Source organism: Zalophus californianus, chromosome 16 (assembly GCF_009762305.2).
Source record: "Zalophus californianus isolate mZalCal1 chromosome 16, mZalCal1.pri.v2, whole genome shotgun sequence".
Classification (NCBI taxonomy): Eukaryota; Metazoa; Chordata; class Mammalia; order Carnivora; family Otariidae; genus Zalophus; species Zalophus californianus.
This window is the reverse complement of record NC_045610.1, coordinates 14,566,041-14,590,811: the sequence shown is the minus strand read 5'-3', so window position 1 is coordinate 14,590,811 and position 24,771 is coordinate 14,566,041. Positions and strand designations below refer to the sequence as shown.

At 41.5% G+C, this 24,771-nt stretch overlaps 1 pseudogene; it reads right to left on the bottom strand.

Moving 5' to 3' along the window:
• Positions 1-11,048: 11,048 nt before the first annotated feature.
• LOC113939112 lies at positions 11,049-22,955 on the bottom strand (annotated as a pseudogene).
• Positions 22,956-24,771: the final 1,816 nt, after the last annotated feature.

Here is a 24,771-nt window from a genome sequence, read left to right as displayed (position 1 = left end):
CTATTCCTACAATTATGGTACAATGATAAATACATCTCATTTTAAAAAAATTTGTTTACATTAAATGAATATTGTTTAGAGACTCCACAATTTTGTGGAGATTAGTAACATATTCAACATCTGCCTCTTAGGGCTTATCTCTCTGACTTACCCTCAAATCCCCAAGAATTTAATCTTGTAAGAGAAGTCTGTCCAACTTCAATACCCCATCAATGACAGTATAGGCATTCGATTAGTCTATTACATCCTTTGCTTTTTGCTCCTGCTTTGTAGTAGGAAACTGATTCTGCACATTTGGTGGGTAATGCTGCTAATTCTGAAATGTTGCATAGTTGCTACCAGACCTGCTTTCAGCATCAGCCATTGCCTGGGCTGAAATCAACCTTGAGGGCATCATCCTGAACTCCCACTTTACTGAAGTTAACGATTTCAAAGAACTTGTTACTCTACCCTGCCACTCTCCTTTGGTGGGTGCCAGCCAGACAACATCCACAGGTCTCTCTAACTTCATGTCTTAGAGAGTAATGATTGAGTATCAATTCCTTATACCCCAGAAGACCATGACTTACTTATGTAAATGTATTCAGTTCTTTCTTGGGGACTAAGTTAGTTTGTCAGAGATCTAATGGCCACCTTAATTAATTCACAAAAGCTACACTCTAATTCCAAAACAATGACTGTTTCTCAGCCTACATTTACATAACTGAGAGAGCTACTCAAGTGATGCTTTATATTTTTCATTTTATAAATAATGCTGTGGGGCACCTGGGTGGCTCAGTTGATTGAGCATCTGACTCTTGATTTTGGCTGGGGTCATGGTCTTGAGGTGGTGGGATTGAGCCCTGCATTGGGCTCCACACTCAGTGGGGAGCCTGCTTGAGATTCTCTCTTTCCCTCTTTCTTGGCCTCTACCTCCTAACCCCCTGTGCCACACATGCACTCTTTCTCTCTAAAATAAATAAAAGAGTCAGACGCTTAACTGACTGAGCCACCCAGACACCCTAATAAATCTTTAAAAAATAATGATAATAATGGGGCGCCTGGGTGGCAAAATTGATTAAATATCAGATTCTTGGTTTCAGCTCAGGTTGTGATATTAGGGTCCTGGGATCGAGCCCGGTGTTAGGCTCTGCGCTCAGTGTGGAAATCTGCTAAAGTTTCTCTCCCTCTCTCTCTGTCCCTCCCCCCAACCGTGCACACTCTCTGTTTCTGTCTCTCAAATAAATAAACAAATAAATCTTTAAATAATAATAATGATAATAGTGCTGAATTCTTTAAAGACTTGAAAAATAAATTTCAAAAATTAATACCTGGTGGAAGAACTGGATCTAAATGTACATCTGACTACTCTCCTTCCTGTTCCAAGTCTCATAAAACAGAGTATATTAATTTAAAAAACAAGAAATTCCAAATAGGACTGAACACCCAGAAATAGTGCCATTGACAGACCAGAAACTTTGAGGATACTCTGAAAAAACAGGACACAAATAGGAATAACAACTGAAATGCCAAGAGATTTTTATAGGAAACTACAGATGATTTTGAAATATATCTGGAAAACAAAATGTGCAAGAACAGCTAATTTTTCCAGTTGGAAAAAAAATTATACCACACATAAAATAAAGCCCATATGGATAATAAACAAAATATTTATGGAAACAAAATCAACTATAGAGGTGTTAGAAGAATGTAGAAGAATGTTTTTTATAAAAAGAATAGGGAAGGTCTCCTAAAGACACAAAACTCAAAAACCATAAGGGAAATGATTGCTAAATTTGATTATACAAAAATTTAAAAATTCAATATAATAAAAAATACTACAAATAATTGACAATGAGCAGGGAGAAAATATTTGCAATATATGTAACAGTTATTATCCAAGGTACATTCTCAAACAATGTCAAATCAATAATAATCCAATGTTAAAATGAACAATGGATATGAAAAAGAAATTCACAAGAGTATATATAGTAAACCAATGAATATATATGAAAAAAGGCTCAAATGCATAAGTAATCATAGAAAGGCATAGTTAAATAACTATACCATTTGTAACACATCATATTAATAAAAATAAAAAATATTGATAAGGATGCCTGGATGGCTCAGTCTGTTGAGCATCTGCTTTTGGCTCAGGTCATGGCCCCAGGGTCCTGGGATCAAGTCCCACATCGGGCTCCCTGCTTGGCTGGGAACCTGCTTCTGCCTCTCCCTCTGCCTGCCACTCCCCCGGCTTGTGCTGTCTCTTGCTCTCTCTCTGACAAAAATAAGTAAATAGAATCCTTTAAAAATATATTGATAATGTCCAATTATGGCAAAGGTTAGTTGTTAGTTAGCTTTTGCTGTGTAACAAGCCATCCTAAAACTTAGTGGCTTAAAACAACAGCATTAACTATCACTCACAATTCTGTACATCAGCTGGGCAGTTATTCTGGTTCACTGATCTCTGCAGTTTGCTGGAGGTTAAGCTGGGGCTTGGATGGTCTAGGATGACCTTATTCAAAGGCCTGGCAGTTGGCAGGCTGGTTGGTCCAGGGTCAGGGTCAGCAAACTACTCCCACTGGGCCAAATCTGGCCACACCTATCTAGTTACATATTGTTTATGGCTGTTCTCACAACACAGCAACAAAGTTGAGTCGTTGCAAGAGAGGCCGCATAGCCCAAAAGCTGAAAATATTTACCATGTGGCCCTTTACGGAAAGTCTGCCAACCCCTGGTCTAGGAAACCCAAGCTGGGAGTGCTTGTCTCTGCTTCACAGTTTCTCACGATCCATTAGCATACACTGGGTTTACTCACAGGGCAGCAACATTCCAAGGGAGTGAGAAAGTAAGCTGCAATCGCTCTTAAGGCCTAGGCCAACCTAAATGCAAGGAGTGGGGAAACAGAATTCACCTCTGGGCAGAAGGAACAGCAAAGAATCTATGGCCAATTGTAATTTATCATAGCTAGTATAAATTGCCTTTTGAAGCCTCATTTGGAAACATACATATTAAAACCCAAAATATCCAGGCCAAGAATACCTGTGAAAGGAAGAAACTGATACCAGTGATTGCTTCTGGAGTGAAGAACTAATGACTGGGAGACACAAATAGGAAGAAGACTTGCTTCACAATAGCACTGATTTTGTACCTTTTGAATTTTGTACTAAGGGTATATTGAGAAAATAAATAAATATGTACATATTCTTCTAACCAGCAATTCAATTTTTTTAAGTTATGTCCCAAAGAAATACATATTTACAGTGAGGTTGAGGTAGGTACAAAGATGTTCGTTGTTACATTGTTTATTATGGAATGCTATGTAAGTGTTATAAATAAATACATCGATAAAACTCCAACATATAAAATAAGGACAAAGGAAATTGTGAAACAGTAAGTTCAGTTTGATACCACTTATATAAAGCAAAAACAAAACACATATTTAATATGAAAATATAAACATAAAAGTAACCAGAGTGAAAGATCTGGAAGGAAAAACTAAACTAATAGTAGTGGTTAACTTGCAGAAACTGAATTGGAATGTTAGAGGTGGGGCATGAGAGTTTTAAATGTTTTTTCTGCATCACTTAAGTATTTTACAATGATAAGATATATTTGTATAACTTGAAAGTAGATCTAAAATAATAAAAAGAAAAAGGAAAGAAGACAAAATCAGGTTTGCCAAAAAAACACAGCTTCAGGTTACCTGGGTGGCTTTGTTGGTTAACCTGCCTTCGGCTCAGGTCATGATCCCAGGGTCCTGGGATCGAGCCCCACATCAGGCTCCTTGCTCAGTGGGGAGCCTGCTTCTCCCTCTCCCTCTGCTTGCTGCTCTACCTGCTTGTGCTCTCTCTCTCTCTGTCAAATAAATAAATAAAAAAGTCTTAAAAAAAAGAAAGAAAGAAAGAAAGAAACGACAGCTTGGAAGGGAAAACAATGTTAGATAATAGGAGATAAAAGAGATTTAGAAGATATATCCAGAAGCTCCAACTCTGTTTAGTAGGAGTTCCAGAAGGTAAAAACACAGAAAAGAATAGTGGAAGAAAAAAAGGAATAATGGAAGAAAATTTCCTAAAGCTGAGAATGATAAAAGTCTTGAAATTGGAAGAGTTCATCGTGTACCAAACTGAATGAATTCTAAAAGGCCAAGTTGTTAGGATGAAGTCTAGTCCAATATGACTGGTGTCCTTATTAGGAGAGGAGAGTAAGGTCACAAACAATGCAGACAGAGGAACAACCATATGAGGGCACAGCAAAAAGACAGCCATCTGTGAGCCAAGGAAAGAGGCCTCAGAAGAAACAAAATCTCCCAGCACCTTGATCTTGGATTTCTAGCCTCCAGAATTGTGAGAAAATAAATCTTTGTTGTTTAAACTACCCAGTCTGAACACTCTGGTTTCTCTTCAGATCGCATAAATCTTTCGCCTTTTTAAACTACCAGTCTGTGTTTTTTTGTTTTGTTTTTTGTTGTTGTTGTTGTTACAGCAGCCCTAGCAAACGAATGCAGCTACTTGGTTGCATTTTTTATTAAGTATTTTATTCTTTTTGTTGCTATTGTAAGTGTAATTGTTTTCTTAATTTTCTTTTACTTATTTTTAGTGTATAAAAATGCAACTGTTTTTGCATGTTAATTTTGCATCCTGAAACTTTGCCAATTTTTAAAATTCATTCTAACAGTCTTTTGGTGAATCTCTAGGGTTTCTACATGTAAGATCATGTTATCGGTCAATATAGCTCATTTTACTTCCTTCTTTCCAAATTGGATGCCTTTTATTTTTTTTTTAAGATTTTATTTATTTATTTGATAGAGAGAGACACAGCGAGAGAGGGAACACAGCGCGGGGAGTGGGAGAGGGAGAAGCAGGCTTCCCACGGAGCAGGGAGCCTGATGCAGGGCTCGATCCCAGGACCCTGGGATCATGACCTGAGCCAAAGACAGATGCTTAATGACCAAGCCACCCAGGCGCCCCTTTGAATACCATTTTAAAAATTGTGTTTATTGTGGTGAATTACACGTAACATAAAATTTGCCATCATAACCATTTTTTTTTTAAGATTTTATTTGACCGAGAGGTAGCAAGAGAGGGAATACAAGCAGGGGGAGTGAGAGAGGGAGAAGCAGGCTTCCCGACGAGCAGGGAGCCCAATGTGGGGCTCAATCCCAGGACCCCAGGATCATGACCTGAGCTGAAGGTAGACTGAGCCACCCAGGTGCCCCTCATCATAACCATTTTTAAGTGTTCAGTTAGGTAGTGCTAACTTTGAACATTGTTGTGAAACAGATCTGGAAGTTTTGCAATTTGCAAAACTAAAACCATTAAACATCACCTCCCCTCTTCCTCCTCCCCCAGGCATTGGTAACCACCATTCTACCTTCTGTTTCCATGAATTTGGCTATTTTACATAGCTTATATAGTGGAATCATACAGTATTTGTATTCTTATGACTGGCTTATCTCATTTGAATACCATTTTAACCCATTGATTTGGATTGTCCTCTTAGTAATTTATTAGTTCCCACATATGCTTGGGTTTATTTCTAGACTTGTTTTCCTGACCTGTCTACCTATTTCCACACATGTACACATTTGTCTTAATTATCGTAGCTTTCTATTTTCTAACTCTTCTCTCACAGGTTTATGCTTCCAAATAAACTCTAGAACCATTTTGTGAAGTTTTCTACAAAAATCCTTTGGGGATTTTTTTTTTAATTGTCATTACATTAAATATACAGATCAAGTCTGAGAAGATCAGCATCTCCACAATATTGGCTCTTCCATTTGTATTTAATAAGACTTCATCCAGGCATACAAGACAATTCATAGCAGAGTCCTTCCTTTTCCAGCCATGTTTAGTCTCCTTCCAGTCAAACTCCCTAAGAATCTGTTTTCCAAATGTACTTCATGCTCTCTTCTGACTCTCTTTCTTTGCTCAGGTTGGTCTTTCATCCTGAAATGTCTTCCTCTTCTTCTCACAATTTCTATTGGTTCACATCCTACTCGTCCTATGTCCCGTCACAAATTGCCACATCACCCAAATACTTCCTGATTCCTCCATCCAGATGTGACCTGAATCTCCCTAGCCAAAAAAAAGTGTGTCTTTATTAAGGTACCCACCCCAATTTTCTCTCTGTAGTTACTTGTGTTCTTCTCTTATTGGTCCACAATCAACAATTTTGCATTAACGCAATAGGTTTCAACAAAGAGTATACATCAGAATCCAGGGTTTTTTCTTAAAAAGCCACATGCTTCGATCCCATTTCAGGAAATTCTGACTTTGTAGGCCTGAGGTGGGGCTCTGACATCAATATTTTGCATGCATATACTTTTTTTTAAAAGATTTTATTTATTTATTCATGAGAGACAGAGAGAGGCAGAGGGAGAAGCAGGCTCCCAAGGAGCAGGGAGCCCGATGCGGGACTCAATTCCAGGACCCTGGGATCATGACCTGAGACGAAGGCAGACGCTTAACTATCTGAGCCGCCCAGGCGCCTTTGCATGCATATACTTAAAATTCTCCACAGGTACTCCTTGAACCTCTGGTTGAGAACCACTGTTTTTAGCTAAACTTCTTGAACTCGTGAATATCCTATATATGTGGCTATTGTCCTACCGAGTTTTGACTCCCTGAGTGCAAGGCCTGTGTCTCATTTGTCATTGCACTCCTCCCCAAATACACAGCCCAGTAAAGCCTGCCTTGAATCAAACCTGGACTGGCATTAAATGGCAGTGTTGCTTTCTCTATTTCCCTTACTACCACACCACCTACTGCTGGCCGCGGTCACCAGCCCACCACCCTCCCTTTGCACCCTACAGCCCGAATACTTCAGTGGGCACAGGAAAAACAGGAGAAATGCCAGCCCTATGGGCATCCATAGCTACAAGCCTGGTGCAGGAACTCCGGGAAGCCGGGCCCCAGATAGCAGGCAAGACTGGATTTTGCGTAACATGTAACTGGGCTACTCCTCTGAATCTTGGTCTTCTCATCTGCCAAATGAGAGTAACAGCAGGAGCCGCTCCTACTTTCCAACGATAGTGTGAGGCTCAGAAAAAAAAAGGGCAATGAGTGTGCTTTCACATGGCCCGCCAATATACACATGGGGGAGGGGGGGGGGTCCCAGCAGCTATTAGTGCTTCTGTGCCAGGCCTCCTACCACAGGCCTCCACCTCTGCTTCGAGTCCCGAGAGTGAGCTCTGGGTCTCAAGGGAGGCAGTTCTCTCACACAACCATTTCTTCTGTATCCACCCACCGTCCACTGAGAGCCTATCATGTGCCAGGCTGTTGGGGACACAGTAGTGAAGGACCAGCCCTGCCTTCAAGGACCCCAGAGGCCGACTGGAGCCCGAGGGAGGGACGCAGTTTGGATCCTTTGTCCGCCGTTTAAAATGAAGACCAAGCAACTTCGCAAGCAATCCCAGACTAGGGGAGGAGGCGAGTGAGTAAACCGAGCCCTGTGAACAGAGGGTTAGCGCCAAGCCCACAGTGTGCGCTCTAAGCGAAGGGTGCGGGCAGGGGTACTTTGGGGCGGTGCTGTCCTGGGTTTTCCGACGCCCCTTTGATTCCCGCGACGTCTACAGCACCCCGGGCTCCTCCAGGCCCCGGCTTTCTCCGGCCCCCGCTGCCTGCGCACCACCGTGTCCCAGCAGCCTCCGGCCTCCGCGCCCCGCGGCCCTCGAGCCCCTAGATTCCCGCCTCCTCCGGCCTCGGTGCCGCCCCGCGTCCCGCGCCGCGCTCCGGCCCCCGCTCTTCGATCCCCGCGTGCCCCGGGCCCTCCCGCTCCCCCCGCCCAAACCCCGGCCCCTGTCGCCCGGGCGCCGGCCTCCTTCGCGTCGCTGGGGCGCGGTCGCGGCGGCTCGCAGCCCGGGGCCGCACGAGCCCCGCTCCCTGGCGGGGTTCCGCGGCGGGCCGGGTGCACTAGGGAGGCGAGCGGAGGCGCAGGAAGGCCTTGGAACGGGGCCTGCCACCGAGTAGCGCTCAATAAATATTAGAGAGTATTGCTTTTTCCCGAAATCCTCTCCTACCTGCTCTGGCTCCATTATGCTTAATGCAACTGCTCATTCCGGGAGCAGAACTTTCCCCCCAAATAGCAGATCTGAGTGTGCAATGGGCTAGGCACTGCGCCTGGAGCTTATAAAAACGTTATCTCTTCTAATTTTATTTTACTTTAAAGATTTTATTTATTTATTTGACAGAGAGACAGATAGCAACAGAGCACAAGCCGCCAGGAGAGGGAGAAGCAGACTCCCCGCGGAGCAGGAGCCCGATGCGGGACTCGGGACTCGATCGCAGGACCCTGAGATCGTGACCCCAGCCGAAGGCAGATGCTCAACCGACTGAGCTACCCAGGCGCTTCTATCTCTTCTAATTTTAACAAGTCCTGGATAAGATAGGGGCTGTTATTTGCCCCATTTTAGTGAAGAGGCAAGTGAAACAGATTAAGAATTCTGTGCAAGGTCTGGCTGCAAGGCAGTGAAGGAACCGGAACTCTAATCTGTCTGGCCCCCAAGCGCTTATTTACCACCACAGTGCACTGTCCTCCCCAGCACCGCTGCAGGTCCTGTGTGCATGGGTCTCAGGGCCAAGTGGATTTTAGGCCCTGGAAGAGTGGAGGGAAAACATGCATATTGGGTGGTTATTCTTTGAAAAAAAAAAAAAAAAGTATTTTCAACTCAAAACACATCTCTTTTCTTTTTGATAAATTTTTTAAAGGTTTTATTTATTTGCCAGAGAGAGAGAGAGCACACAAGCTGGGGTGGGGGGTGGGGCAGCAGGCAGAAGGAGAAGCAGGCTCCCTGCTGAGCAAGGAGCCCAGGATCATGACCTGAGCGAAGGCAGACACTTAACCAACTGAGCCACCCAGACATCCCAAAACACATCTTTTATCATTTAAGCAGCTTGAATTGGGTGTTCTGCTACAACCCGATGTATCCTTATTGAGACAAAATTATATAAGATAAAATTCACCATTTGATCATTTTAAAGTGTACAATTTGGTGGTTTTTCAAATATTCACAATGTTGTGCAACCATCAGCAGAACATTTCATCACCCCAAAAAAACTCCATACCCATTAAGCAATCCCTCCCCATCTCCCCCTCCCACCAACCCCAAGCAACCACCAATCTAGTTTGTTTCTATGGATTTACCTATTCTGAACATTTCATATAAATGGAATTATACAATATGTGACCTTTTGTGACTGGCTTCTTTTACTTAGGGCAACGTTTTCAAGGTTCATCCATGTGGTAGCATGGATCAGTACTTTATTCCTTTTTTTATGGTTGAATCATATTCCATATGGATATGCCACATTTTTCTTTTTTTTTTAATTTTTTTTAAAATTTATTTTTGACAGAGAGAGAGCACAAGCAAAGGAAGCAGCAGGCAGAGGAAGAGGGAGAAGCAGGCTCCCCGCTGAGCAGGGAGCCCGATGTGGGGCTCTATCCCAGGACTCTGAGATCATGACCTGAGCCGAAGGCAGACGCTTAACTGTCTGAGCCACCCAGGCGCCCCTGCCACATTTTTCTAACCTTCATGGACATTTACCTTTTTTTTTTTTTTTGGTTGTTGTGAATAAATGATGTTGAACTAGTCCTGTACAAGTTTTTGTTTGAACACCTGTTTTCAGTGCTCTTGAGTATATTCCTAGGAGTGGAAATGCTGGTTCATGTAGTGACTCTATGTTTAACTTTTTAGAGTTACTGCCTGCATCATTTTACATTCAATCAGCAGTGTATGAATGTTCCAACTTTTATTATGAGAATAGTGAGTGTAGGGGCACATGGTAGCTGAGTTGGTTAAGTGTCTGCCTTCCGCTCAGGTTGTGATCCCAGGGTCCTGGGATCAAGCCCCACATCGGGCTCCCTGCTCAGCGGGGAGCCTGCTTCTCCCTCTCCTCTGACCCCAACTCGTGCTCTCTCTCTCTCTCTCTCTCTAGTGCTCTCTCTCTCTCAAATAAATAAAATCTTTTTTAAAAAAGGAGAATAAGTGTAGTTTAAAAAAAAATAGTGCTACAAGGCTTATGGCAAAATACAACAGTATTTACCCAATCTCCTGTCTCATTTCCAAGAGACAGACACTTGCAACTCTTTTAACTGTTTTTATCCCCTCGTTTTTCTCCGTATTTTAAAGTAATATGCACATGCTATAGTTTCATAGTTTATCAGTTTTAAGCGTTGTGGTGACTTACAGTACTCTATATTTTCTTTCTTCTACAATTTTTTGGTTTTCCTGAAATTATCAGCTTTCATATTTTTTTTTTTAGATTTTATTTATTTATTTGAGAGAGAATGAGAGATAGAGAACACGAGAGGGAAGAGGGTCAGAGGGAGAAGCAGACTCCCTGCTGGGCAGGGAGCCCGATGTGGGACTCGATCCCGGGACTCCAGGATCATGACCTGAGCCGAAGGCAGTCGCTTAACCAACTGAGCCACCCAGGCGCCCTCAGCTTTCATATTTTCATTTGCTTAGTTTTCTATATGACTCTTTCCTTTCTGTGACTTTTCCCAAATACTCCAAAAAATCTGTCACATGACTGTCAATAGGTTTCCCACACACTCAGACACGGTTTGAAGCCTTTGCTGGTTCCATTTGCATTTTTAAATCTGGAGGCATCTATCCCACAGCCCCCTCCTCCTGCCCCAACTTGGACTAACTGCACCCTCCTAGGGCCTGTACACAGCTGGGCCCTGCTGGACCTACCCTCACCAGTGTCCTGGGTTGGATCTCCAGTTTCCAGGGTTCATGGCTTTCTCTTTCATGTTGTACATCCTCATTTTGCTAAAATGCATCCTCCAGGCATATTCTAAGAGTGTTTGGGAAATTACATATTAAAGTTCTTATATGTCTCAGGATGTCTTTATTCTACCATTACATATGCTAGGCAGTTTAGGATAAATATAGGAATCATTTTTCCTGATTATTTTGTATTTTCTTTCCTTTCTCTCTCTTTCTTTTAAATAATCTCTATGCCCAACATGGGGCTTGAACTCACAGCCCACGATCAAGAGTCACATGATCTACTGACTGAGCCAGGCAACCCATTGTTTTGAAAGCAAAGTTTCTTGGTCTTCTAATATGCAGTGTCTCTGATAGCAGCCCAAATGCCACTCTGATTCTTAATGCTTTGTCTTTGACCTGTTTTTCCTTTTTTCTCTTCGGAAGCTTTTAGGATCTTCTCTTCATTCTTGGTGTTCTGAAAAAAAAAGTAATAAAAACTAAGTAAAAAAAAAAAATTCATCCGTGGTGAGGACAAATACCTGCATTATTAAACAAAATCATTAGGGATGCCCGGGTGACTTAGTCGGTTAAGCATCTGACTCTTGTTTTTGGCTCAGGTCAGGATCTCAGAGTCCTGGGATCGAGTCCCGATGCTTAGCGCAGAGACTGCTTGAAATTCTCTCTCTCCCTCTGCCCCTCTCCCCACTTGTGCTCATTCTTTCTCTCAAATAAATAAATAAAATCTTAAAAAACAAAAGCAAAATCATTAAACAACAGTTTGTTGTACTAGCCTTTTTGTGAACTCTTTCGATCTAGAAAGCCAGGTTCTTCAGCTATGAGAAAATTTCCTGTAGTATTTCCCTTGATAATTTAAAGAGATTCTTGTTAGCAGGGCTTGTAGAATAATTCAAGCCAATTCCTTTATAAATATCCAGCAAATGCTTCTGGATGTTTCTGTGTTCTATTGTGTTTTTCTGATTATAAACATAATGCATGCTTATGTAGAAAATTCAAATACCAGAAACTGTAAAATTTAACACACTTTTTAAAGATTTGCTGGAAGTGGAAAGGAAATAATAGCAACATGAAGTCACTGTGAATAGCTGCATAGCATTCCATTGGAAAGATGTGCCATTATGAATTTGGTTTATGAATTTATGAATTGTTCGTAAAGAGGCAGCAATTTTCGGTTTCTCGTTACTGTAAAGGATGCTGCGATGCGTGTCTTGTACACACAGATGCTTCAGCTAAAGTGATCTCCTTATCCCTTCTGCCCTGAGGGACAGTGGAGGTAGGGGAAGGGTCATGGAAGGATGAGAATCATCTTGGCCCTCATGGAGGAGCTGTTGGGAGACTGTCCGAGCGTTCGGAGAGGCCCTTGGCCTGACCTCCCTAACAGCAGTGCTTGGAGCAGTAGCTCTTAAACTTTGACATGCACATGGATCATGTGAGGAGTGTGTTAAACAGCAGTTCCTAAGCTGCACCTCAGAAAGTCTGATTCCATCTGCAGAGGGTTCTGAGAATCTGCATTTCTAACAAGCACCCCAGCTGATTCCGATGGAGGCAGCCGTTGGGCCACACTTGGAGAAACACTGGCAGAGAGTAGACGGAGGCATGGGGGGAGGTAAAGAGTAATCACCTAAGAAACAGGAGAGACTGTGGGGGCTGATAGGGAGGAAAATGAATTAAGCATCTTCAGTCACCCCGGAAGACCAGGCTTCAGTGTGCTTAGGGTTAGGGCAGAACTCACAGATTTACCAGCTGGCCTTTGTTCTCCAAAAGGAGCCAGTGATTCTGATAGTCACATAGATAAACCTCAAGTCCCCCAGTCTATCCCTAAACTTATATTTCCTCCCTTCCCTGTGGTCAGTGTTATCAGTTAGGAACACAAGGATACATAGAAACATCTCAGCAAGTTCACCCCAGGGCTCTGGCTGGGAAAGGTGGGAGCCACCCTAGGTCATCAGCAGAAGTAGCCAAGGTTAGGGATGCTGCTAGAAAGTGGGAGAACAACACCAAGTCTTGGAGAGGATGTCATGTGACAAGAACTCTCATAAGTGGAACATAAATTGGTCCGACCACTCTGAAAAACAATTTGACTCAATAATTCCACTCCAGGGTATATACCCCAGAGAAACTCTTACACTTGGTATAAATATCCGAATGTTCTTAGCAGCATTGTTGATAACAGCAAAGAACTAGAAAGAATCCCAAAGTCCCTGGATAAAAAAGTGGAAAAATCAGTTGTAGTGTATTCACACAAGGGAATACTATATACAGTACAAATGAACGAACTATTTACATGTCAGCATGGAAGAATCTTAGAAACAATAATAAGTGAAAAAAGTAATTCATAGAATAAATACATTCTTATTAAATTTAAAAATAAAACTAAACATTATACTGCGTGGAGATTTATGTATGAAAAAGTAGAAAGAAAAGCAAAATATTGTGGGACAAATTCAGAATAGTGGTCACCTTTGGGTCAGGCAGGAGGTGAAACGTTTGAGCACGGGCAGTGTTCTAGTTCTTAAGTGGGTGGGGAGCTCACAGGCATTTGTTTTATTATTATGCATGTGACTGTATATACATAACAAATTCTATTTTTTTAAAGATTTTATTTATTTATTTGACAGAGAGAGACACAGCAAGAGAGGGAACACAAGCAGGGGGAGTGGGAGAGAGAGAAGCAGGCTCCTCAGTGAGCAGGGAGCCCGACGTGGGGCTCAATCCCAGGACCCTGGGATCATGACCTGAGCCGAAGGCAGACGCTTAATGACTGAACCAACCAGGCGCCCCTACATAACAAATTCTTATGGCTATATCAAATATTTCAAAATAGAAAAAATAGAAAGAAAATTAAAATCTCCTGGCCGCTGCTGTGGTTTCTCAAAGTTATTTATCCTTTGCACCCACCCCATCTCTCCTCCTACAGGCACTATGGACCAGGAAGTAAGATGTCAAGCCTGAAGAGGCCAACAGAAGCTTGTAAAAATCCACCTCCATCTCACCATTCAGAGACTGGGGCAAGCACCTATTCTGCCCACTTCCCAGTCTGTGTCTCATAGACTGTACCTGTTACTAAGTAATGGCCTCTGATTGTTTGGTTAGCTAATATGGCATTTTTCTGCAACAACAATACTGCGCTAGGGACATTGTTTTCTGAACAAGCACAGCATCTTAGCAGTTGCTTTTCCTTGTCCTAATGCATCCCTAGCACCCACTCTTTTCCATTCCCCAGTCTCACATCTGGCTGGGTCATCAGACTTCCTTTTGCATCTCAGGTGATGAGCTTCTTTGGCTCCCTTCCTCACTCCCTCTGAGCTCAGCAGCAGGCCTAGGGCTGTCTTAGGCCTTGAAGGTTCTCCCTCTGCCATGTTTCCTAATTCAAAGACCTTTGGATTAGGGACAGAGCTCCTGAGGTAAGGTTTTGCCTTGACCAATGCAGCTGAATGGATTAGGATTCTCAATAGGTGAGTTCCAATCCCCCACATCCCTCGTCTGACTGTGTGACTTGGGGTGGGCCCCTCATTCCCACAGAGCCTATGGTTTGCCTAAGAGATGGAAAATATTGTCTTTTGGGATGTTGATAATGTGCAAGGACCATTAAGGGGTAGAAAGGAACTTAAAGTTCATCTAGTTTAACCCACTTTTTTTTTTTAAGTTTTATTTATTTAAGTCATCTCGGTACTCCATGTGGGGCTTGAACTCATGACCCCGAGATCAAGAGTCACACGCTCCTCCGACTGAGCCGGCCAGGTGTCCCTTAACTCACTTATATTGAAGATGCGGAACTAAGACTAGGATGGGGAGGAGACCTGGATGGGCCAGGAATGATTTAATGGCAGAGTAGGACCCAGGCCTCCTGTCTTTCCATTACCTTGTGTCCCTGTTGCTTGCTGAGGCATGGGGGTGAGAGAGGGGGACACACAGCCGCCTGGTCCTGCCGCAGGTGCATCCAAGGCCAACACATCCAATTCTTAGATGTTGCTCTTGAAATCGCTGATGAGGCTGATGCTATCTGGGGGCGGAAGGAGCCTGCCTCACCTATCAGCTGGTCCACTGCATAATCTGGCAAGCTGAGGCCTGAGGCTCTTCCCACAGTAGGCCCAGCTGTAGAGAGGAAAGGTCAGGATGCAGAGAGTGATAGAAAGTTGGGCACCACTCCTACTCCTCCCTGCAAGGGCCAGAGAGGCCGGAGGAGGGGCAACAGGGGGTGGCAGCTCTCTGCCAGAGTTGAAGGGGGCAGGGCTAGTCCTCCTGCTCACCATCAAAGGCGTCTTCTCTGTGTGGGAGGGAATTTGCAGACAAGGTAGAGAGGAGGAGGAAGAAGCTTTTGGCTTAGTCCTTCTCTCGGCTCATGAGTTGAGAGTTTATATATGATACGGAGAAATGGGAGAAAATGAGGCAGAGAGCCGAGCTGCCCCATGAGGCTGCGAGTGGAGAGCCCAGTGGGGGCAGTGGAGACTGACTCAGTGCAAAGATGTCTGAGCTCCCATTTTGGTCCCCAGAACTGTGAGGCAGCAAATGGAGAGGCCAGGACTGCACATGACCTCTCGCAACCCTGACCCGCACACAGACTGTCATGCTTCAGCCTCTATCTGAAACGTAGCCACTGTTCAGGAATTCCATCAAAGGCCCCTGAGCAACCCAATTAGACTTTTTAAAAAAATTATTATTTTTTAAGATTATTATTTATGCATTTGAGAGAAAGAGAGCACAAGTGGGGTGCGGGGGTGGAGGGGCTGAGGGAGAAGGAGATTCCCCGTGGAGCAGGGAGCCTGATGCGGGGCTCAATCCCTGGACCCCAAGATCATGACCTGAGCCGAGGGCAGACACTCAAGCGACTGAGCCACCCAGGCGCCCCTAAAAAAAATTATTTAATGGTCATATACAAGACCACATGACTGTAATACAAAGGGGTGTTTTTTCATTTAACATTGCAATATATACAGCAAATCTGGGCCGGGTCTTATGATCTGAACACAGGTATTTAACCTTTTCCATGCTGTTTATGTCTACAATGGACAGAAGTCCTATAATTGAGGCCATGCCTTTCGGTGACTAGAGAAGCCTTTGTAACTGCCACAACTTCAGCCCTTAAATTCAGTTGCGTAAGAAATAGAGCTGGGGGCGGGGTTCCTCATTCTTATGAGTTATATGCTGTTTTGGAAGAGCTTTTTATTGGGGGCCCCATCAGGCAGTGGTCCCCACAGGTCACAGTGGCCCTGTCAAGCTGTAACTTGGTGACATGGGACTCTGTCTCTGGATGCAGTGAGCTGCCACATCCTCCCAGAGGAATCACAGACTCACAACCCTCTTTCTTTCTTTCCTTCCATCAGCCTTGGGGGAAATATTAATGTAGCGTTGTCAAAATATTTTATTATTTTTTAAAAGATTTTATTTATTGAGAGAGAGAGAGAGAGAGCGGGGGAGGGGCAGAGGGAGAAGGAAAGAGAGAATCTCAAGCAGACTTCTCGCTGAACACAGAGCCCGACGCCGGGCTTGATCCCATGACCCTCAGATCATGACCTGAGCTGAAATCAAGAGTCGGAAGCTTAACCGACTGAGCCAGCCATTGCCTCCAAAATATTCTAAAAACAGACCTCTGATATGCTAACGTATGGATTTTTTAAAAAGTACATTAAATACCGAGATCTAGTGATGGATTTAATAACTTTATACTTTTGAAGTAGTGGTAAACATAAACAATATTTCAACATATTGCAGCAACCATAATAAGATATGAAAATCGCTGTTTCTGCTGGTGCCAATGCACAGGTACTGTTAGTACAACAGTGGTTTGTTGCTACATACATAATTGAAGGAAAGACTATGTTTCAGATACGTATTAGTGAAAATAAAGATATAATTTTTTTTCCCATCCAAATTCAAGGGCCCCAGGTCATAAGAAACCATTATCAGAAGAAATCCATCTCTTCTCAATCCTTATTTCTTCAATAGGAGCCACAGACTATCCCTGAGACTAGCAGAACAACACCTACTATCGGGTGCCTGGGTGGCTCAGATGGTTAAGTGTCTGTCTTCGGCTGGGGTCATGATCTCAGGGTTGTAGGATCGAGCCCCGTGTTGGGCTCTACACTCAGCGCAGAGTCCGCATGTCCCTCTCTCTCTGCTTCTGCCTGGCTCAGTCTCTCTCTCTCTCTCTCTCTCAAATAAATAAATAAAATCTTTAAAAAAAGAAGTCCTACTATCTGCTTGAACAAAGGGGAAGAGTCTGTGTAGAGGTTAATATCTCAGTAAAATTTTCCATTTTACCTTCACTGGGGTTTATTTGCTCCTAGTTTGCACATAATCTTAATATACCTGATAATCTCTTTTCTTAACTCACAGAAAAATAGAAGCAGTACATTAGAAAAAGGGATTTGTAGCTGCTAAGAAAACACATTTGTGATACCTAAGGATACTGCAAACAGTCTGAAATGTAGGGAGATTTTTTTAAGGGAGACAAGAATCATAGAAAAATCATAGAAAATTGGATTAATTGGTATAGAAGTAAGTAACTATATGTACTTTAATTTCCTTGATTGCTTCTCTGAGATTGCAATAACTGATATTCATCTCTATGACTCTATATTCTGAGGAAAAAATTAATAATGCATGCTTGTTAACCTATACTTAGGAAGAAGGATGTAAGGAAAAAGGATGTAAAATATTTAGCATGATATCTAAGCATGATATCTAAAACAGGCTCTCCTTGGAGTAAAGGGCATGGGGGGATTATGGGACCACTGGAGGAGGAGAACCTGTCTCAGTTCAGAGAGCAACATCAGTAGCAAATTACAGAGCATTGAGAACAGAGCCCAGGTGACTCCCATTTATCCAGTGGTGATCAGCAGGTTCTAAACCTCAGAATCCTGAAATCTTTTCCAATCAAAGCCAAATGTTCTTAACTTCCCCGTGGAACAGGGCCTGCCAGAAGGGGCACCAGGAGAGTTATTAAGGGCTGACACTGGAAGAGACTTCTGAAGTTGACTGGTTCAACACCTGCCTTTTACAGATGGGGAAACTAAGGCCCAAAGATAAAGTTAGTGTAAAATTAGCCTTGTTTCTTCCTTAAATATTTCAGTAGAATACAAATGATAAAGCTATCTGGGCCTGGAGTGACTTGTGGGAATGTTTTTAAGTAACGATTCAATTTCAATCATAAGTATAAAACTATGCATATTTTCCATGTCTTCTTGTGTCCATTTTGTAAGTTTTATTTTTTCTCATAATTGCCCATTTCAACAAAAGGTAGAAATTACTGGAATAAAGTTGTCCATAATATCATTTAAAAATATTTGTAGACTCTCTAATGATATGCATTTTTTAAATTCCCAATAATGGTTATTTTTTTTTAAAGATTTATTTATTTGAGAGAGAGAGAGTGTGAGCAGGTAGAGGGGCAGAGGGAGAGAGCAAATCCCAAGCAGAGTGCAGAGCCGAGCAGGGCTTGATCCCAGGACCCTGAGATCGTGACCTGAGCCAAATCAAAAGTTGGTACTTAACCGACTGAGCCCCACAGGTGCCTCCCAATAATGGTTATTTAAACATTTTCTCTTCTTCTTCTTGATAGTTGTGCCAGGGGCTTAGCCATTAGTCCTTTCAAAATACAAACATTTGTCTTTATTAATATTCTCTGTTGTATGTTTGCCTTCTACTTCATTAAGTTCTGCTCTTAATAATTTCTTCTACCATTTTCTTTGGGTCTAATATGTCATTTAAAAAGACTTCTTGACATGGCTGCTTCAAACATTGATTCTTAGTCTCTCTTCCCTTCTAATATATGAATATAAACTTTCTGTTAGCATAGTTACATTCCACAAGTTTGGGTATGTCATATTTATATTAGCATTTAATTGAAATTATTTCCCATTTCCACTGGGAGTTCTTTGACCTATAGATTATTTAAAAATATATTTTAAAACTTTTATGCATACAGATATTTCTGAGTTAATCTTTCTGTTATTAATTTTTTTTAAGTAGGCTCCATGCCCAGCATGGAGCCCAATGCAGGGCTTGAACTCACGACGCTGAGTTCAAGACCTGAGCTGAGATCAAAAGTCAGATGCCTAACTGACTGAGCCACCCAGGCACCCCTCTGTTATTCATTTTGAGTTTTATTACACTGTGGTCAGTGAAAATACTCCATATGATTTAAATACTTTAAAATTTGTTGATACTCAAAAATATTGTCACTTTACTCATTTTGGTACATGTTTCATCTGCCTAATATGTACTAATTTGTATTCTGCAATTGTTGAGTGTTTTACATATGTTAAAGAAATCAAGTTTTTTAATTGGTAAAATATTTTATAACTTATATGTGATTACCCATTTGCTTGTTCTTTGGTTACTAAGAGAGGGGTATTTTTTTTAAGATTATTTGTTTATCAGAGAGGGAGAGAGAGAGAGAGAGAAAGAGCATAAGCAGGGGGAGGGGCAGAGGGAGAAGCAGACTCCCTGCTGAGCAAAGAGCCAGATATGGGACTCAATCCCAGGACCCTGGGATCATGACCTGAGCCGAGGGCAGGTGCTTAACCGACTAAGCCACCCAGGCATCCCAAGAGAGGGGTATTAAGACCTCCCATTATGAGTGTAGATTTATCAGTTTTCACTTTCAGTTGTATTAATTTTTGCTTGCTGTATTTTGAGACTATATTATTAAGAGCATAGAAATTTAGAATTGTTATATTGTCCAGATAGTTGACTATTTCATTATTATGAAATATGGAATTATGAATTACGAACTTATCTCCAGTGATGCTTTTTGCCTTAAAGTCTACTTTGTCTGACAGTAAGATAGCTACACCGGGTTTTATGGGTATTGTTAGCATTTGCATGGTGTACCTCTTTTTTTATTTGAAGATCAGTGCACAACTTCAGTTTCTTTTTTAAACATGTAAATTAACTATGTGATCCAATTAGCAAGTACAACAGATAACAATTAAAGGCATTTCCCCATTTTTTAATGCTTTTTATTTATTTATTTAAAAAGATTTTAAAGTAAACTCTGCACCCAATGCGGGGCTTGAACTCACAACCCTGAGATCAAGCATAGCATAGTCCGGGTCCCTGGCACAGTTGATTAAGTGTCCAACTCTTGGTTTCAGCTCAGGTCATGATCTCAGGGTCTCAAGACCAAGCCCCACATTGGGCTCCATGCCCAGCAGAGTCTGGTAAAGTTTCTCTCTCCTCTCCCTCTGCCTCTCCCCGCACTCGCTCCCTCTCTCAAGCTCTCTCTCCCTCTAAAATAAATAAATCTTTAAAAGAAAAAAAAGAATAGCATGCTCAGCTTACTGAGCCAGCCAGGCACCCCTGCTTTTCTTCTTTTAAAAATTGTTTAGTTTTTTGGATGCCTGGGTTGCTCAGTCAGTTAAGCGTCTGCCTCTGCTCAGGTCATGATCCCAGAGTCCTGGGATCGAGCCCCGCATTGGGCTCCTTGCTCATTCTTCCTCTGCCTGCCGCATCCCTCTGCTTGTGTTCCCTCTCTCTGAAAAATAGATAAATAAAATCTTTAAAAAAGTTTTTAAAAATAAAAGTTATCTATTTTTTATTTTTAATTGTGGTAGAATACACATACCATAAAATTTACCATCTTAACCATTTTTACCTCTGTTTCATTACCTTTATTTTTTATTTATATATATTTTTAATTGAAATATAATTAACATACAGTGTTATATTAGTTTCAGGTGTATGATATAATGGTTCAACAACTCTATACATTTCTCAGTGCTCATCAAGATAAGTGTACTCTTAACCCCTTTCATCTGTTTCCCCCATTCCCCACCCACCTCCCCTCTGGCAACCACCAGTTTGTCCTCTGTAGTTAAGTCTGTTTTTCTGTTTGTCTCTTTTTTCTTTGTTCATGTTTTGTTTCTTAAATTCCACATATGAGGGAAACCATATGGCATTTGTCTTCCTCTGACTGATTTATTTCACTTAGCATTATACCCTCTAGGTCCATACCTATAGCAAATGACAAGATTTCATTCTTCTCTATGGCTGAGTAATATTCCATTGGGTATATATACCACGTCTTCTTTATCTGGTCATCTATTGATGGACACTTGGGTTGCTTCCATATCTTGGCTGTTGTAAATACTGCAATAAACATAGAGATGTACATATCTTTTTGAGTTAGTGTTTTCATTTTCTTTGGGTAAATACCCAGTAATGGAATTACTAGATCAGATGGTAATTCTATTTTTTTCATTTTTTGAATAACCTCTCTACTGTTTTCCAGTGGCTGTACCAGTCTGCCTTCCCAAAAGCGCAGAAGGGATCCTTTTTCTCCACATCCTTGCCAACACTTGTTATTTCTTATGTTTTTATTTTAGCCATTCTGACAGGTATGAGGTGATACCTTATTGTGGGTATTTTTTTAAGTTTATTTATTTATTTACTTATTTAAATAATCTCTACACCCAACGTGGGGCTCTAACTCATGAGCCTAAGATCAGATTTGCATGCTCTTCAGACTAGGCCAGCCAGGTGCCCCTCATTGTGGTTTTGATTTGCATTTCCCTGAGGATCAGTGATGTTGAACATCTTTTCATGTGTCTGTTAGCCACCTGTACATCTTCTTTGGATAAATGTCTGTTCATGTCCTCTGCCCATTTTTAAAATTGGATTGTTTGTTTTTTGGTGTTGAGTTGTCTATGTTCTTCATGTATTTTGGATATTAACTCCTTATTGGATATATCATTTGCAAGTATCTCTCCCATTCACTAGGTTGCCGTTTTGTTTTGTTGATGGGTTCCTTGGCTGTGCAAAAGCTTTTTATTTTGGTATAGTCCCAATAGTTTAATTTTGCTTTTATTTCCCTTACCTTAGGAGGCATATCTAGAAAGATGTTTCTATGGCTGATGTCAAAAAAATTACTGCCTATGTTTTCTTCTCAGAATTTTAGTTTCAGGTCTCACATAAGTCTTTAATCCATTTTTAGTTTATTTTTATGTATGCTGTAAAAAAGTGATCCAGTTTCATTCTTCTGCATGTGGTTGTCCAGTTTTCCCAGCACCATTTGTTGAAGAGACTGCCTTTTTCCCATTGTACATTCTTGCCTCCTTTGTCATTAATTAATTGACCATAAATGCGTGGGGTTATTTCTGTACTCTCTGTTCTACTCCATTGATCTATATGTCTATTTTGTGCCAGTACCATACTGTTTTGGTTACTACAGTTTTGTAGTATATCTTGAAATCTGGGACTGTGATACCTACAGCTTTGTTCTTTTTCAAGATTACTTCAGCTTTTTGGGGTCTTTTGTGGTTCCATACACATTTTAGGATTATTTGTTCTAGTTTTGTGAAAAATGTTGTTGGTATTTTGATGGGGATTGCCTTAAGTCTGTAGATTGATTTGAGTAATACAGATGTTTTAACCATATTGGTTCTTCCAATCCATGAGGATGAACATCTTCCCAGTTTTTGTGTCATCTTCAATTTCTTTCATTGTTTTATAGCTTTCATCTTAATCTTTTTTTTTTTTAAGATTTTATTTATTTGACAGAGAGAGACACAGCAAGAGAGGGAACACAAGCAGGGGGAGTGGGAGAGGGAGAATCAGGCTTCCCACGGAGCAGGGAACCCGATGCGGGGCTTGATCCCAGGACCCTGGAATCATGACCTGAGCCGAAGGCAGACGCTTAACCACTGAGCCACCCAGGCACCCCCCTTTTTTTTTTTTAACAGAATAAGACCTTTGATTTTTTCTTACTCAAAAGAGCTTCATTTTTTTTCTTTTCTTTTCTTTCTTTTTTTTTTTAAGTAGGCTCCATGCCCAACATGGGGCCCAATGTAGGGCTCGAACTCACAACCCTAAGATCAAGACCTGAGCTGAGATCAAGAGTTGGATGCTTAACTGACTGAGTCACCCAGGTGCTCCAAAAGAGCTTCATTTTTAAATTTAGCTTTCTGACTCTGTGTTTATACCTTCAATACTTTCACAACAATTTTCTGCTCCTCAATAAGGAAAGCACACTTGATCCTGTCACGAACACATTTAGCACACATGGAGCCACCATAGGCCCTGCTGACGTATTTTTTCATTTTAGACAACCTCATAAGAACTGTAGGTGTCACTGCTCCTTGAAGTTGGCCTGGGCACACACCACAGTGGGTTTTGGTGCTTTCCCAACCTTCTTGGTATAAAGGTAAATGATTTTATTACCAAGGGTTCTAGACAGCCTAGTTTTGTTAGAGGCTGTATCGTAGGACAAACTATGATGGTATGTCAAACACTGGACCATTCTGAATGCTGTAGATGCCGCCCCAGAAGAGTCACCTTAACCATTTTTAATGGTTCAATGACATTAAGTACCTTCATATTATTGTGCAACCAATCTCCAGAACTCTTTTCATTTTATAAACTGAAACTCTTTACCCATTAATGCCCCTTCTTCCTCCTCCCAACCCCTGACAACCACCATTCTATCTCTATGAATTGCACTATTCTAGGTACCTCATATAAGAGGAATCATACAATATTTGTATTTTTGTGACTGATTTATGTCACCTAGCATAATGTCCTCCAGGTTCATTCATATTGTAGAATGTGTCAGAGTTTTCTCCCTTTTTTTTAAGGCTCAATAATATTTCAGTGTGTGTGTGGGTGTGTGTGTGTACACACCACATTTTGCTTATCCATTCATCTGTTGTGAATAATGCTGCTATGAACATGGGTGTACAAATATCCCTTTGAGACCCTGCTTTTAATTCTTTGGGTTATATATCCAGGAGGAGAATTGCTGGATCACATGGTAATTCCATTCTTAATTTTTGGAAGACCCACCATAATGCTTTCCACCATTTTATATTCCTACCAACCGAGCACAAGAGTTCCAATTTCTCTATATCCTTGCCAACATTTGTTTTCTGTGTTTTGGGTTTTTTAATAGTAGCCATTCTAATGGGTGTAAGGTGCTGTTTCGTTGTGGTTTTGATTTGTATTTCTGTAATGATTATGATGTTTGCATATATTTTTGTTTGCTTTTTGGTCATTTGTATAATTTATTTGGACAAACAAGTCCTTTGCTCATTTTTAAGTTGGATTGTTTGTTTTGTTGTTGTTGTTGTTGTTGAGTGCATGGTTTTTGCATTCTTTTACTTCCTTCCTGTAGCCTTATATTTAAGGTGTGCCTATTGTGCTTTTTAAAAAATCTAGTTTGAGGGGTGCCTGGGTGGCTTAGTCGGTTAAGTGTCCAACTCTTGATTTCAGCTCAGGGTGTGATCTCATGGGTCATGGGGTTGAGCCCTGTGTTGAGCTCCATGCCCTGCGGGGAGTCTGCTTGGAAGATTCTCTCCTGATGCCCCTCCCCCTTCTCTCTCAAGCAAATGAATAAATCTTTAAAAATAAATAAATAAATAATCTAGGTTGAGGGATACCTGGCTGGCTCAGTCAGAAGAGCCTGCAACTCTTGATCTCAGGGTCGTGAGTTTGAACCCCACATTGGGTGTAGAGATCACCTAAAAATAAATAAACAAAGCTTGTAAAAAAAACCCTGGTTTGAGAATCTTTCTTTTAATTGGAGTATTTAGCCTAATTATAATTACTAATTATTATCTACTGCTGCATTACAAATTACCCCAAAACTTAATAGCTTGGACCACAATAAACATTTGGCAGAAGCTTAGCAATATGGTGTCTGGCTCATGGTTTCTCATGAGGTTTCAGTCAAGCTATAAGTGAAGGCTACAATCATCTAAAGACTTGACTGGGACTGAGAGGTCCACCTCTATGGTATCTCACTAACAGGGCTGTTGGCAGGAGGCCTCAGTTCCTTGCCATATAAACCTTTCCATAGGACTGTTTGAGTGTCCTCACAGCACGACAGCTGGCTTCTCCCAGGGTGAATAATCTGAGAGAGAAAGCAAGGAAATGTCTATGTAGTTTTTCATGAAAGAAGTCACATACCATCACTCCATGATATATATTAATTAGAAGCAAGTCACTAAGTCACTCAAGGCAAGGGAAATTAGGCTCTACCTTTTCAAAGCAGAAGTAGTCAAAGAGTTTGTGGATATATCTGAAAACCACTACCATCTCTCTGATCAGAAATTATTTAC